The following is a 13,325-nucleotide window of genomic DNA, read 5'->3' on the forward strand; positions in this document are numbered from 1 at the left end:
TTTTTTTTTCAAGGTTTATTTATTTTTGGGACAGAGAGAGACAGAGCATGAACGGGGGAGGGGCAGAGAAAGAGGGAGACACAGAATCGGAAACAGGCTCCAGGCTCCGAGCCATCAGCCCAGAGCCCGACGCGGGGCTCGAACTCACAGACCGTGAGATCGTGACCTGGCTGAAGTCGGACGCTTAACCGACTGAGCCACCCAGGCGCCCCATAAGGTGCCCTCTTCAATACCCATCACCCACCCTCCCCTCCCTCCCATCCCCCATCAGCCCTCAGTTTGTTCTCATTTTTTAAGAGTCTCTTATTAAAGTAGCATCTTTTCATTGTAATGGTGACTAGGAACAGTGAGACAGCTTTAGGTCCTCGGTCTCACAGTGAAAGCAGCTTGAGAGTGGCTCCCTGTTTACCGGGAACATGATTTGGCCACAGCAACAATTTTAAGGTAGGTTAAGTTTGTCACTGCTCCTTCCGTGCGCACAGGTCTGAGGTTCTTCTGTTAATCATATATAGATGGAGTCTTTGGTATTTCAAACATTTTAATGATAGTAAAGAGAAGTTTCCCTTAAAATGTAAGTGTGTTTTGCGGTCTGTATAAAAGGGACTATTACCAAGGTTAATTTTTTCCAGAAGGTTAAGTAGAGAGATGAAGCAGGAGGAAGGGCAGAATTATGAGGAATGAGGAGAGAGTTTTAGGGGGAAAAAATGGAGTCAGAGAAACTAAAAAAGAGGAACCTGACTACGCTGGTAAATAAATAGGCAACTCTTTTTTTTTTTTTAAATTTTTTTCAACGTTTATTTATTTTTGGGACAGAGAGAGACAGAGCATGAACGGGCGAGGGGCAGAGAGAGAGGGAGACACAGAATCGGAAACAGGCTCCAGGCTCTGAGCCATCAGCCCAGAGCCTGACGTGGGGCTCGAACTCCCGGACCGTGAGATCGTGACCTGGCTGAAGTTAACCGACTGAGCCACCCAGGCGCCCCAATAGGCGACTCTTAAAGCCACAATATGCCTGAAGCAAAAAGGATGAACCTACCTCTGAAGGGAATTTAAGAATCCAAAGGCTATGGGGGCATCTGGGTGGCTCAGTTAGGCATCTGACTTCGGCTCAGGTCATGATCTCATGGTTCGTGGGTCCCAGCCCTGCATCGGGCTCTGTGCTGATAGCTTGGAACCTGGAGCCTGCTTCGGATTCTGTGTCTCCCTCTCTCTTTGCCCCTCCCCTGCTCATGCTTTGTCTCTCTCTGCCTCAAAAATAAAATAAATATAAACGTTAAAAAAAAAAAGAATCCAAAGGCTATGGAGGGGCAGAAATTAATGACTCTGGAGGATAGGGAACTTGGAGTTAGCACCCTGGAGCAGGGATTCTCCAGTGTTGCCCATGGTGCACCAGGACAAAGTCTCAACTGAGCTCAGGGCCAAGGAATCTGCATCTTTGACTGTCACCCCAAGTGATTCTCATGGCGTCCAAAGGTTGAGGACTATTGGAGATGGTGGCAGAGCCAGCAGACCACGAGTGGTGTGGTGATAGATTTTCAGGCTTCTAGATGAATAAGTGCTTTAAGCCTGAATGAAGAAAACCAAGCATCTAGTGACCCAACTAGATATACATGTTTGTACCAGTCAACACCCCTGCATAAAAGAAGGCTCAGTCATTCCTTTGAAGCATCTGTGTAAGTTGGCAGGCACTGGGCTGGGTAGGCAGAACAAGGAGAACTTCCAGAAACAGGAAAGGTGACTTTTCATGCTCCTGTGGTAGCAGCTAAGTAAACTCAAGTTCTCTTGTCCCTGTGTCTCTCAGCTACAGCTCAGCAGAGGCTCAGCTTTGCAGATGTCAGGACTTGGTGGCTCCCAGTGTAGACCCTTTAAGTGTGCTCCACAGACAAAATCTTCTTGGGGGTTATAGGTTCCTCAATATCACTGGTGACTCTGGGAGGGAATTAGAACTTAGGGCTCAGGGGTGCCTGCTTGGCTCAGTTGGTTGAGTGTCCGACTCTGGCTCTGGTCAGGATCTCGCAGTTTGTGAGTTCGAGCTCCGTGTCGGGCTCTGTGCTGACACCTCAGAGCCTGGAGCCTGTTTCTGATTCTGTGTCTCCCTCTCTCTGCCCCTTCCCTGCTCATGCTCTGTCTCTCTCTGTCTCTCAAAAATGAATAAATGTTAAAAAAAATTTTTTTTTAAAAAGGGTTCAGACACATACGTGTCTGACAGACAAGGGGCAGAGGGCAAAGGGATGGAAGCTGGATTTCAGAGAGCGGCAAAGGGGGTCCTCAGGGCTAAGTGCAGGTAGGCAGCAGTGGCTTTTCCTGACTTCAATTCAAACTAATCTCCCTAACCTTCCAGAACCTTTCTGTCCTGGCAGGAAAGGACACAGTTACACTCACTAGCAAAATTGTTTCCGAGTCCCTACTGGGAGCACTCATGTGTTTAATGTAAAAAGTAATTGCTCGAACCTCCCTCATCCCATATTCTGTGGGAAATCAATGATGTCTCCAAGGTTTCTAGAATTTTGGGGACTTACACGTCCATAGTTACTGTTCTCCACTTCTTGTTTCCCCTGAAATCTAGGTCACTTAGCCAGCTGATGTGGTGTGCCTTCAAAGGTGAGGTAATATCTCAACTCACCACATCACCTGACCACAGGCTAGACACGGTCTCTGAAGCTCAGCTCTCTTGCCAAGAAGTCAGAGACAGCAGATTTTGCTGAAGTCTTGCTTGGAGAAATGGAGGGAGGCCGGCGTTAGAGCACAGCTCAGAAAGAAACTTCACACGAAACAGCAGACTGTGTGCTGAATTTCTTCTCCCATATCTCTACAGAGCATTACCTGGGGATCCACTTTGCTCTCTGGCCACTACCTCCCACCGTCTTGCATGGGACCCCCTCTTTTCCCATCCTTTCCTTTCCTGCCCCCCTCTTCAGAAAAGAGGTGGCCACTCTAAGGGAAATGTTCTCACCTGAGATAGAGATAAATATTAGAGCCTAGTAAGCAGATGGCAAAGAACTCCAGGTAACAGCAGACCAGAGTGCAGCTGCTGTGGGCCGTGGAGGTCTGAAAGATGTCCTCTTCTTCTGAGCATGGTTGGACACGATGTCTGTAGCAGGGTGAGCATATGTGAGCTACTCCCTTCCTCTTCTGGGAATGTCTAGACGGACACAAGAAGGGGGATGACTGAGACCTAGTCACCGGCAGGTGGAGTGTATTGATCCAGCGGGAGTAGGAATAAACTAGCAAAGTGACTTGGCCTAGGATTGACAGAATGATGGGCCCCGGAGACATTCCGGTGAATCTATCAAGGAATAGAACGGGGTACAGCTTCTTGCGTCCTCGCATCCTCTTTCAACATCCAGCAATGGTCCATTGTCTTTCTAATGTGCAAACCAAAATTAAATAAATCTACATTAAGATCTGAGTCAGTGCTTCTTAAACTTTAATGTGCACGTACATCATCTGGGGACCTTGTTAAAATGCAGATTCTGATTCGGTAGGTCTAGGGTAGGGACTGGAGTCTTCATTTATAACAAGTAGGATGTCAGTAGGTGATGTTGATGCTGCTGGTCCATTGGCCGCACTTTGAGAAGCAAAGGTATAAACAACTTGATGTTTCCACTAACTTTCTCCTTGCCCTCGCTTTTGCAAATAATGACAAAAAACAGACGCTTGGAGGGGAAGAGACAATTCTTAGCCCACAAGGCTAGACGTGCATGGTGGATTGTAGACTGTGTGGTAAAGCGGGTGGAAGGGGGGTAAAGTAGCTATCCTGAGACTCCTCAGTGGATATCCTTAACAAGAACATTTACTTTATCCTCATTGGACCAGCCTAGGAACAAAACATATAAATACCCTACTCCAAAGCCTCTCCTTTTTTTTTTTTAATTTTTTTTAAATGTTTATTTATTTTTGACAGAGAGAGACAGAGAATGAGCAAGGGAGGGGCAGAGAGAGAGGGAGACACAGAATCCGAAGCAGGCTCCCGGCTCTGAGCTGTCAGCACAGAGCACAATGTGGGGCTCGACTCACAGACCACGAGATCATGACCTAAGCCGAAGTCCAACGCTCAACTGACTGAGCCACTCAGGCGCCCCAGCAAAGCCTCTCCTTCTAAGGGCCTTGACCTCAAGTTCTCTCCTCATTGCCACTCCCTGACCAGTCAGTGACTCTGTCTTATGTAGTGGCACACCATGGCTTTAGCAGGGAGTTTTTAGATTCCACACTTGAGCTTTCGGCTATAGAATGAAAGGCTTGCACCATTTTGGGGGGGACTCATTGGTTCCCCTAAGTCAGCTTGGAAAGGCAGCCAACTTCACCATATTTAAGAGTGCTATGTCGCCCTCCTTTAACCAGGCCCCCTCTAAGAGCCCAGGAAGATACAACAATGTATTGCAGCAAACCTTTGTCTCAGGGTTATTTGTTGTAGCATTAGCTGCTGCGGCAGCTGCACCCAGCACCACAGTGACATGCACGTTTAATCCCCGCCAGCCTGTCAGTCCCCCATCCAGCTCTCCTTTTATACAACACTTTGCACAGCAACTCCCCAAAGAGTTATAATTAGACTTTTCAAAGCACATAAACAAAATTCAAGCCTCATAAGTCTATCCGCCCAGCCTCAGGGAAACTAAAAGTTGCAGAGAGAAACCTCTTTTTAAAAAAGAGTTTGTAGGAAGAAAAAAACAAAAGAGTAGTCTTGGATGGAGACAAAACCAGTTAAACAGAGAAGGAGCTAACCAGTGGCCCAAAAAAACAAAACAAAACAAAACGAAAACCCCAAAACACCTGCTTATCTATTGAAGATTATAGTTAAATACAGAAATTTGGGTGGAGAGAGTGGCTTTCATGAGATGGGAAACTCAGCTTGTAGGTTGTGTCTTTGGAGAAATCCCTCAGCAGTAAATGGTTCTACATGCATCCAACAGTTAATTGCTAAGAGTTCATTGAACTCTAGCTAGTTTTAAGACTGGGGGGGGGGGCGCAGGGAATGAGAGAGGTGCCCATATGGCCCCTGCTTTTGAGGAAGGGGAAAACACATAGGAAAATATGGAAGACCACTAATGGTGAATGCCTTAATAAGCAGCCAGTTTGGAATAGCTGGGCTACCATAGTGGAATACCGCTTTCATGTACAAACCTTCTAGCAAGGAAGCAAATTGATATGACTTTAAATTGAGAGTCAAAGAAAAAAGTTTGGAGACATCTGAAATGCCAGTTAAGAAGAATCTTCCCTCTCTGTTTCTGGTAGTGATAACATACGCTAATCTATGTGAGTTATCCCATGGAAACAATGCCATTTGCAAAACCAACCCTGTCCCCAATACTCTTTATCAAATGCCAAATCATGTTTTACAAAAGTATTTTACTTATTTATTTTTAAAGATTTAATTTTTAAGTAATTTCTACACCCAACGTGGGGCTCGAACTCGCAACCCTAGGATCAAGAGTCGCATGCTCTACCGACGGAGCCAGCCAGGAGCTCTTCAAGAAGTGTTTTGGATGCAATAAAAGCAACTGTGGTTGCCTGATGGTTCCGGATGATCATTTCAATGCTAAGCAAGATCCTCTAAGTGTGTACTGAGGATGTCCTGTGTCGGGTCCTTTGATGACTACCCTGCACCATTCCCTCATCTGTTCTCACAGCCTTTGTTGGAAGGCCTAGTGTTATTATTTCTGAGGTAGAAACAAATAACCTGAGGTCTGTGCATGGACGCGACAGTAAGAAATGAAACCTCGATTCAACTGCCAGACGTACGTTGTTCCAAAACCCTTGCTAACACCCAGTCTCTTCTACCACCCCTACTGCACCCGGGAAGGTGGGGTTCCCTGGAGAGTGAAGGGACCTTGCTGGCCCATATGTTGGTCTCACTACTCCCACCACGGGACTAGCACCTCTGGGCGGCGCACAGACAACTCTGAAGGTGAGGCAGACGAAGCAGTGGCCTTATCCTCAGACCCGGGCAGCGAGAAACCACACTTTGACAGACACATTTCTCAGGCTTTCACAAAACAAAAAATAATATGGTACAGAACAAATTAAACAGGGGTCTGTAAGAAATTTTGTCTGAAAAAGAAGAAAGAAGATCAACTTTCAGGATCATCCCTTAGCAACTCATGGGCTACACCTCTGATTTCCCAAGAAGGAACACCTCTTCTTTCTAGTCCTCACCACAGCCTCTTTTCATCCTTAACTTAAAAATGATAATACAGTCAACATTTGGAGCTAGACTCATTAAGGATTTATTTTTAGGAGAGATTAAAAGAGATTAAAAGAACTACGTAACACACCTGTGGCAATTAAGGATGCCAGAGTGGTCTTGTGTAAGCCCCTAAAGCGGGCACCCTGAGCGCTGGCTGTCTTCCAGTTTGGGTGACTATATTTAGCCCTCCTAAAATTTCTCCCCTGCAACTGAGCCCGAGGCCACATTTTCATTTCCTGACTTTGCATGTGGGATGACCCATTTCTTTGGAGGCCTTACCTTATGAAACTGGCTCTGTCATTGCTCTGTAGGGATTTTCAGAGTGCAGGTCATTCAATCCTTGAGACTCAGCCCGACCATCTATAGGACGGAGTGATTCGTGGACACCTGCCATGAAAAATATCTCGTTACTGGAAATGACTCTGGAAGTCTGGAGCACTACATGTCATCAGTGTCTTCCAGCCATAGAGGATGGGAAATAACATGTGCACATGGTATTTTTCCACCGAGCGTAGGACCCGGTGGAGCTGTCAGATTTAGACAAGGTTTAGCATGAGAGGCCATGGGTTGGGAATGAGCCAGGGGGAGGCCTGGGGCAGAGAGAACCTAACTTGAGATGGTGCCCAAGGCTCTGAGAAAGAGTCTGTACTTTCTATTCCCACTGCCATACTGACTCTGCATCATGAGAATTTGCATCGTGGCCAACTGTAATTACCTAAAATCATTCAAATTAGCGGCAAGAAGGCATTTTTACAAAGAACGCTATTGTTTTCCCCTTGCTTGGAAAGTTTTTACCTTGAAAATATTTGGTTTTAAGACCAAAAACAGAGGCGAAACTCGGTCTTGCTAAAACATCTTCTTTGTTATATATTTGCTCATTTCTTTTGTGAGAGAAACAGCCACACATACACACACAAAACCATGTCAGCTTCGTGGAAACCACCTAAAAATCAGAGAGTCACAGTGAATTTCCTAAGCATATTTTTCCTTCCAGATGATGCTTTCCTCTTCCTCAAACTGTAAGGTGATGATATAGTACAAGAATCAAGATCTATTTTTGGAGGAAGATTGTCTCTTAAGTGGCAAATTTATGCAAGTTTTCTTCTGTTAGTAGAGGCAAACCTCAAACACACGCACGCGCACACGCACACATACACGTGTGTGTGTGTGTGTATCCACAAACTCACAATTGCTCATGAACTCTAGGCTATGAATACTCTTTGGCAGGTAACAAGTCCCAAAAACTGTCAGTTGGGTCAACACACTGTTGAAGTATAACTATGAATGAACATATCAAAATTCCCTGGGCCACAACATTTGCTTTATATATATATATATTTTGTCATTCACGAATGTATTTTTGAAAATTATGTCTCACAAGTGTTTTAGAGCATAAAAGCAAACGTTTTGATCTAAATTACTCAAGATGATCTAGATGCTAGGCAAGATCACTTGAACATATTAGTTCCAATGATCTGAATCTTTTTAAGGTTTTCAATCACGAAAGACGTTAATAATTATTCTGGAAGTACATGAGGGCATTAGTTTTACTTTCAGAGTAATTGGAAACTCTGCAGCACATTTTCCACCTAACAGTTTCACTGTCGGTTAGTCATGAAAAAGCTTTTTGGACAAAGGGCTGGCTGCCTCCTCTGTTCCTGAGGCAAGGCAGGCTGCCCAGTACGGAGGTACGCTCTTGAGGTGCCGCCTCTTTGTAGCTCCCGAGATCACAGATGAAGTCCTTTCTCTTCAGAATCTTTGGGAAGGATGATGCTCCAGGATTGGATTCAGGAAGGCATAAGCCATTGTAATAGACCAAAAGCAATTGCTTATGTAAATTAGGGACTTAATAGATAAAATTAAAATAAATCATCCTCATCCTATACCATCAGACGAAAGGCCTTGTCTCCCCCTCAAAAGACAAGGTTCTTGGGGCACCTGAGTGGCTCAGTTGGCTGAGCATCTGACTTCAGCTCAGGTCATGATCTCACAGCTCGTGAGTTCGAGCCCTGCGCCAGGCTCTGCGCTGACAGCTCGGAGCCTGGAGCCTGCTTCAGATTCTGTGTCTCCCTCTCTCTCTCTGCCCCTCCCCCACTCATACCATGTCTCTCTCTGTCTGTCAAAAATAAATAAACATTAAAAAAAAGAAAAATTTAAAAGAAAGGTTCTGGCCTTCATAGCTCTGTTACAAGATTTCCCCTAATGTTTATTTCAATGCTGATGAAGTGTTCTAGAAGAGATTCAATCTCTGAGAGAATTTTCTATCTTGGCCTCAGCGTGGAAGACTCAATAGAACTGAAACTTATGTTTCTCCAATAGTTAACTGACAAAGAAACAAATGAAGAAAAACAAACAAAAGATTACCCTAAATGTTCACAAATATCTGAAACAGCAGTCATCACCTCTGTCAACTGCTATGAGAGAACACCAAGTGAGCATTCCTAATTACAGTGAGGCGATCTCTACATTAATGACCACCAGGCAGCTGAACATCAAATGTGTCCCCAGTCTCTTTCATCATGAACTGGTTCCTGTTTCCTCTTTCTCATTTGAAAGTATCTCTATTCTTGCAGCTACTGGATTTGATCCTTTGTCAGTCTTAATCTACTCAAACTGATTGTGTTCTGGGAAGATCGAAAAGGTCTGTAAGTTTAAGTTTCTTTGTGAACAGAAATAAGTTCAAGTCCTATTCCATGAGATGGGATGCGCATAGAAAGTATGGTAGAAGATGACATGTGAACACCAACTCCAGCTAAAGTTGGAGCCCACCTCCATTCTTCCTTGTACCTCAGCCAGCTTACTGAATCTGCCCCGTTTGGTCATTCTCACTATCTCTGGACCAGGTCAGGCCTCTGTCATCTCATTCTAGAAATATGGTGACTGCTGGTCCTCACTGGCATTTTTTTATCTTCAGTCCATCCATCACATTCCTGATAGTACAAGTAGAGGAGGGAAAAATTATTTTCTTTCCACCCATCGTAGGTGTATTGGCTGGGGCCTATAAACTGGACTGACAAAAGACAGACTAACAAGGGAAAAACGAACACGTTTATCAACAAGTGCATTGTGCACACACATGGGAGCTTCCAGTGGTGAGTAACTCAAAGGGGTGGTTAGAACTTGGGCTTATAAAGCCTAACAAAGACAGCAGTTTTTTTCAGAGAAGTGACAAGACAAAGGAAAAAGACTTTGAGCCTCTAGAGGTGGCAAATTGTGGGAAGGCAAATATATGGGGGAACAAATGATACCTAAGGACTAGTTTTAACAAGGCTTGTTTTATAGATTCCTTTTGTATAGATTTCTCTGGGCCAATAAAGGTCTAGAGTTGTCTCCAGTGTTAACTTCTGTCCTTTCTAGTACAGAAGGGAAGGGGACACCTTTACAAATTTATGCCCTGCTTTTAGACAAATGGCACGGTGGTGGTGCTAAGGAGCTATTCTATCAATTTCTTCTCCATTGCCTTCCACTCAAAATAATCCTTATGCCAAAAGAATATATTTTAGGTGGCATATCTTGCCACCCTTCACATACTAATAATTACGTGTGGTCATGCTATATCCTCTTGCTCAAAACTTTGAGTAACTCTTTATTATTCATACACAGAGAAAAAATCATATCTCCTTAGCCTGCCATTGAACTTCCCCATCATCTGGCTTCAACCTACCTTTTAAAACATATTTTTCATTATATCCCTCCAACTACCCTGGGTTCCTGATCATTTTCCAAATATATCATACATTTTCATATTTTTTTTCCTTTGTTTACACTCCTCTGTTATTGAATATTTCTTTTCCCAATAAGAATACGTCTGTTCTTGAAAACACAAGTCAAAAAATACCTCTGAGGAGTCTTCGCAGAAACTTTCCCTCAAAATTAATTGCTCCTTGCCCTGCCTCCCCTTGGCATAGTCTGTATCCCTGATGGCTTCAGACTTACTCTACCCCACTGAGCTACTACTGGAGGAGAGTTCACACTGTTTGAGGACATAAATTGCCTCATTCATCTCTGTGTTTCCCTTCTTCACTCAAACATCTGGCAGAGAGCCTTTCACAGAGTAAGCACTCAGTAAACATGTTTAGGCAAATAGAAAAGGCAATAGCACAGAAATAAGAACGAATAAGTTGCACCTTTGCCTAATGTACTTAAAGTTAAATGGGAGCTCAGAGAGACTTGGGAGGTTTTAGCAGCCACTGAGCCTGGAACAAACAGCCTGGAGTCACTTTCTCCAGGTTCTAAGCTCAGCAGTGTTATGCTCGTATAACTTCATGATCCTTTCAGGACAAAATGTCAGGCTCAGATGTAGCCATTGACTGTGACAGTTAATTAAGTACAGGTGTCCTCAAAAGCCATCTATAAAGAAGGTGATCTTGGGCCTGCTGCATGCTCACTAATCCCTGGGGCTGTGGAGGAGCACAGTGTCATTTTAAATCAGTTTGGCTAGCAGCGGCTTTGTTTAGACACCTGCTCCTCCCCAGTAACCAAAGGTAACTGATATCTGTGTGCTTGTACGTGCCCAGACAGGCTTCCAGTCCCAAACAGTCAACTAAAATTATCCTTCTTGAGGGATCTATTTGAATCTGACATTTGCTCATTTATATTCTTCAAAATGTAGTGGAGAAACCAAGGGACTACTCACTTACTATTCTGGGAAGAGACTTCCACATGCTTTCTCACCTGGTACACATGGACTTCAGTCTCGGGGTGCTTTCAGAGCCCCGTGGGGGCCAGGCAATCATGCATTTTGGAGGAAGAGAGGAAAAGGCCGGAGGATGAAGATTTTTATCCTCCACTTAGAATTCCTCAGGAACGATGTCCATGCTTTTGCTTATGTTATTTCTCTTGACTGTGGCGCCCCCCTTCCTACTCTTGACTACGGTGACCCCCCTTCCTAACCCTAATCTTATTGTCCTCTAAATTTCAGCCTGACATACTGCTTCTTTCCTGAGGCTTTTCTTGATTTCTTCAGACCACACTACTCTCCTTTCTCTGAACCACTCCTGCCCTTCTGATCAACACTACCCAATTTGCATTTTTTGGCCTCTCACTGTTTTAAAGATGTTAATTTGATTTTCTCTACCAGAAGGCAAGCATTTTTAGGGCTGACACTATGCATCTCTTTTGCCTCCCACCATGGCCTCACTTGGCAAATACTTCTTGCAAGCCATTGAAATCAAGTTGAAGAATAAGATGTAATTGAACTTCAACGGTTAGGGCAGTCTCTTGATAACCCTGATTCCTAGAAATCTTTTAGAAACTAAAAAGCAGACTGGATTGCTGCTTAAAAACATATCTCCTTAAACTCCAAAAATATTCCAACAAGGAATCTTACACCAATGACAGCTTAAGTCCTCTGTGGTCAGTGCCTTACCCAGCATGAACAAAATTCATAGAATCTTGATGGAAGGGACTTTAAGGAAGGCCTGGTTTCTAATCTTGTGAGTCACATGGTGGGCAGGAAAACAGCAGTCTTGTTCAAAAGAAGGCCAGGATTAGCTCAGGGGCTTACTGGGGACAGAAGTGGTTAGAAGCTACAATTTGCTCCATTGGATGTTTAAAATCACTCTGAAACTTTTCTAGGCCATATTTTGAAAAACACAGGGTTTATAACTCTGTTTTGTCAGGTTTAGATTATGGTTCTGTTTTTGAAAATTAAGAAACTATGGGCGTCTGGGTGGCTCAGTCAGTTGAGTGTCCGACTTTGGCTCAGGTCATGATCCTGTGGTTCATGGGTTCAACCCCAGCCTCGGACTCTGTGCTGAAAGCTCAGAGCCTGGAGCCTGATTTGGATTCTGTGTCTCCCTCTCCCTCTCCTTCCCCTGCTCTCTCTCTCTCTCTCTCTCTCTCTCAAAAATAAATAAACATTAAAAAAAAGAAAAGAAATCTATTACTCTTTATCTTTAGCATCCTGTTAAAGTTACAGTGGTTTTAATATTGCTCGGGATTTCTTCCTCAAGTAGAAAGCAGGAATCCATAGCTTTCCTAGGAAAGCAGACATTGTACATTTGCTGTAACAAGGCACTGAGCATTTGGTTATTAATTCCATAGAGATAAACTGAAGGGATATTATTGGAATAATTCAAATGCTATGCAGTAAGAATAGATGTAAGGAGTAATAGAGAGGAACCATTGTAAATGGGTGTGGGAGGAACTTTGGAACAGCAAAGAAATTAGATTTATTAGATTTACTTTATCAGGGAAAAAGTATGATAAAAAGAGTCATTGGCAGTTATGGAGAAAAAAAGACCTCTCATTCTCTTTCAAGACTGTTTAGGATTTTTAAGCGGTATTGTACCATGGTTAAATGTGGCATGGTAAGTTGATAATAATATTACCAAGGCTTTTTGTTTAGGAAGAAGGAAGACTTCTAACTGATATAAAGAATTTCTTCATTCATTAATTCCTTTATTCATTCAAGAGCTCTTTATTGAGCATCAATGATGTGTGAGGCACAATAGCTAAAGGAATGGACACAACAGTCAATCCTTGCCCCCATTGGAATTTACATTTGAATAGGGTGGCAGACAATATTAAAAGATAAGTAAAATATATCCTGTGTTAGATAGTAATAGGGACTAAGGAGAATAAGAATTCAGGCAAGGGGATAGTAGGGTGTGGGAGGGTTGCACTTTTACATTAAATGGCTAGGAAAGGCCTCATTGAAAATATTGTACCTGAGGAAAGGCCTGAAGGAAGTGAGGAGTGAGAGCCAGGTGGTTATCCTGGGAAGAACATTTGGCAGAAGGCCAGCAGTGAAAAGACCCTGGGGCAGAGCCAGAATCTAGTGCCTGAGGTATGTCAGGCCAACAGGCTGCCATGGCCAGAGCAAGAGTGAGGGGAGCATCGCAGGAGAGGGTGTAAGGCAGGCAGCAGGGAGAACAGATCAGTTCAGGGCAGTAGAAGAACTTTGGTTTTGGGGAGTTTTCACAGAGAAGAGGCATGATTTGATTTAGGTTCATTCTGGCTGCTATGTTGAACATAGACTGAAGGAGGATGTAACAGCCTGCTTGGGCTGCCATAACAAAATACCACACACTGGTTGGCCCACACAACAGAAATGTATTTTCTCTCAGTTCTGGAAACCAGAAGTCTGAAACTAAGAATGACAGCAGGTTTGGTTTCTTCAGAGGGCCATGAGGAAAGA

This window comes from Prionailurus viverrinus, chromosome B1, assembly GCF_022837055.1.
Source record: "Prionailurus viverrinus isolate Anna chromosome B1, UM_Priviv_1.0, whole genome shotgun sequence".
Taxonomy (NCBI): Eukaryota; Metazoa; Chordata; class Mammalia; order Carnivora; family Felidae; genus Prionailurus; species Prionailurus viverrinus.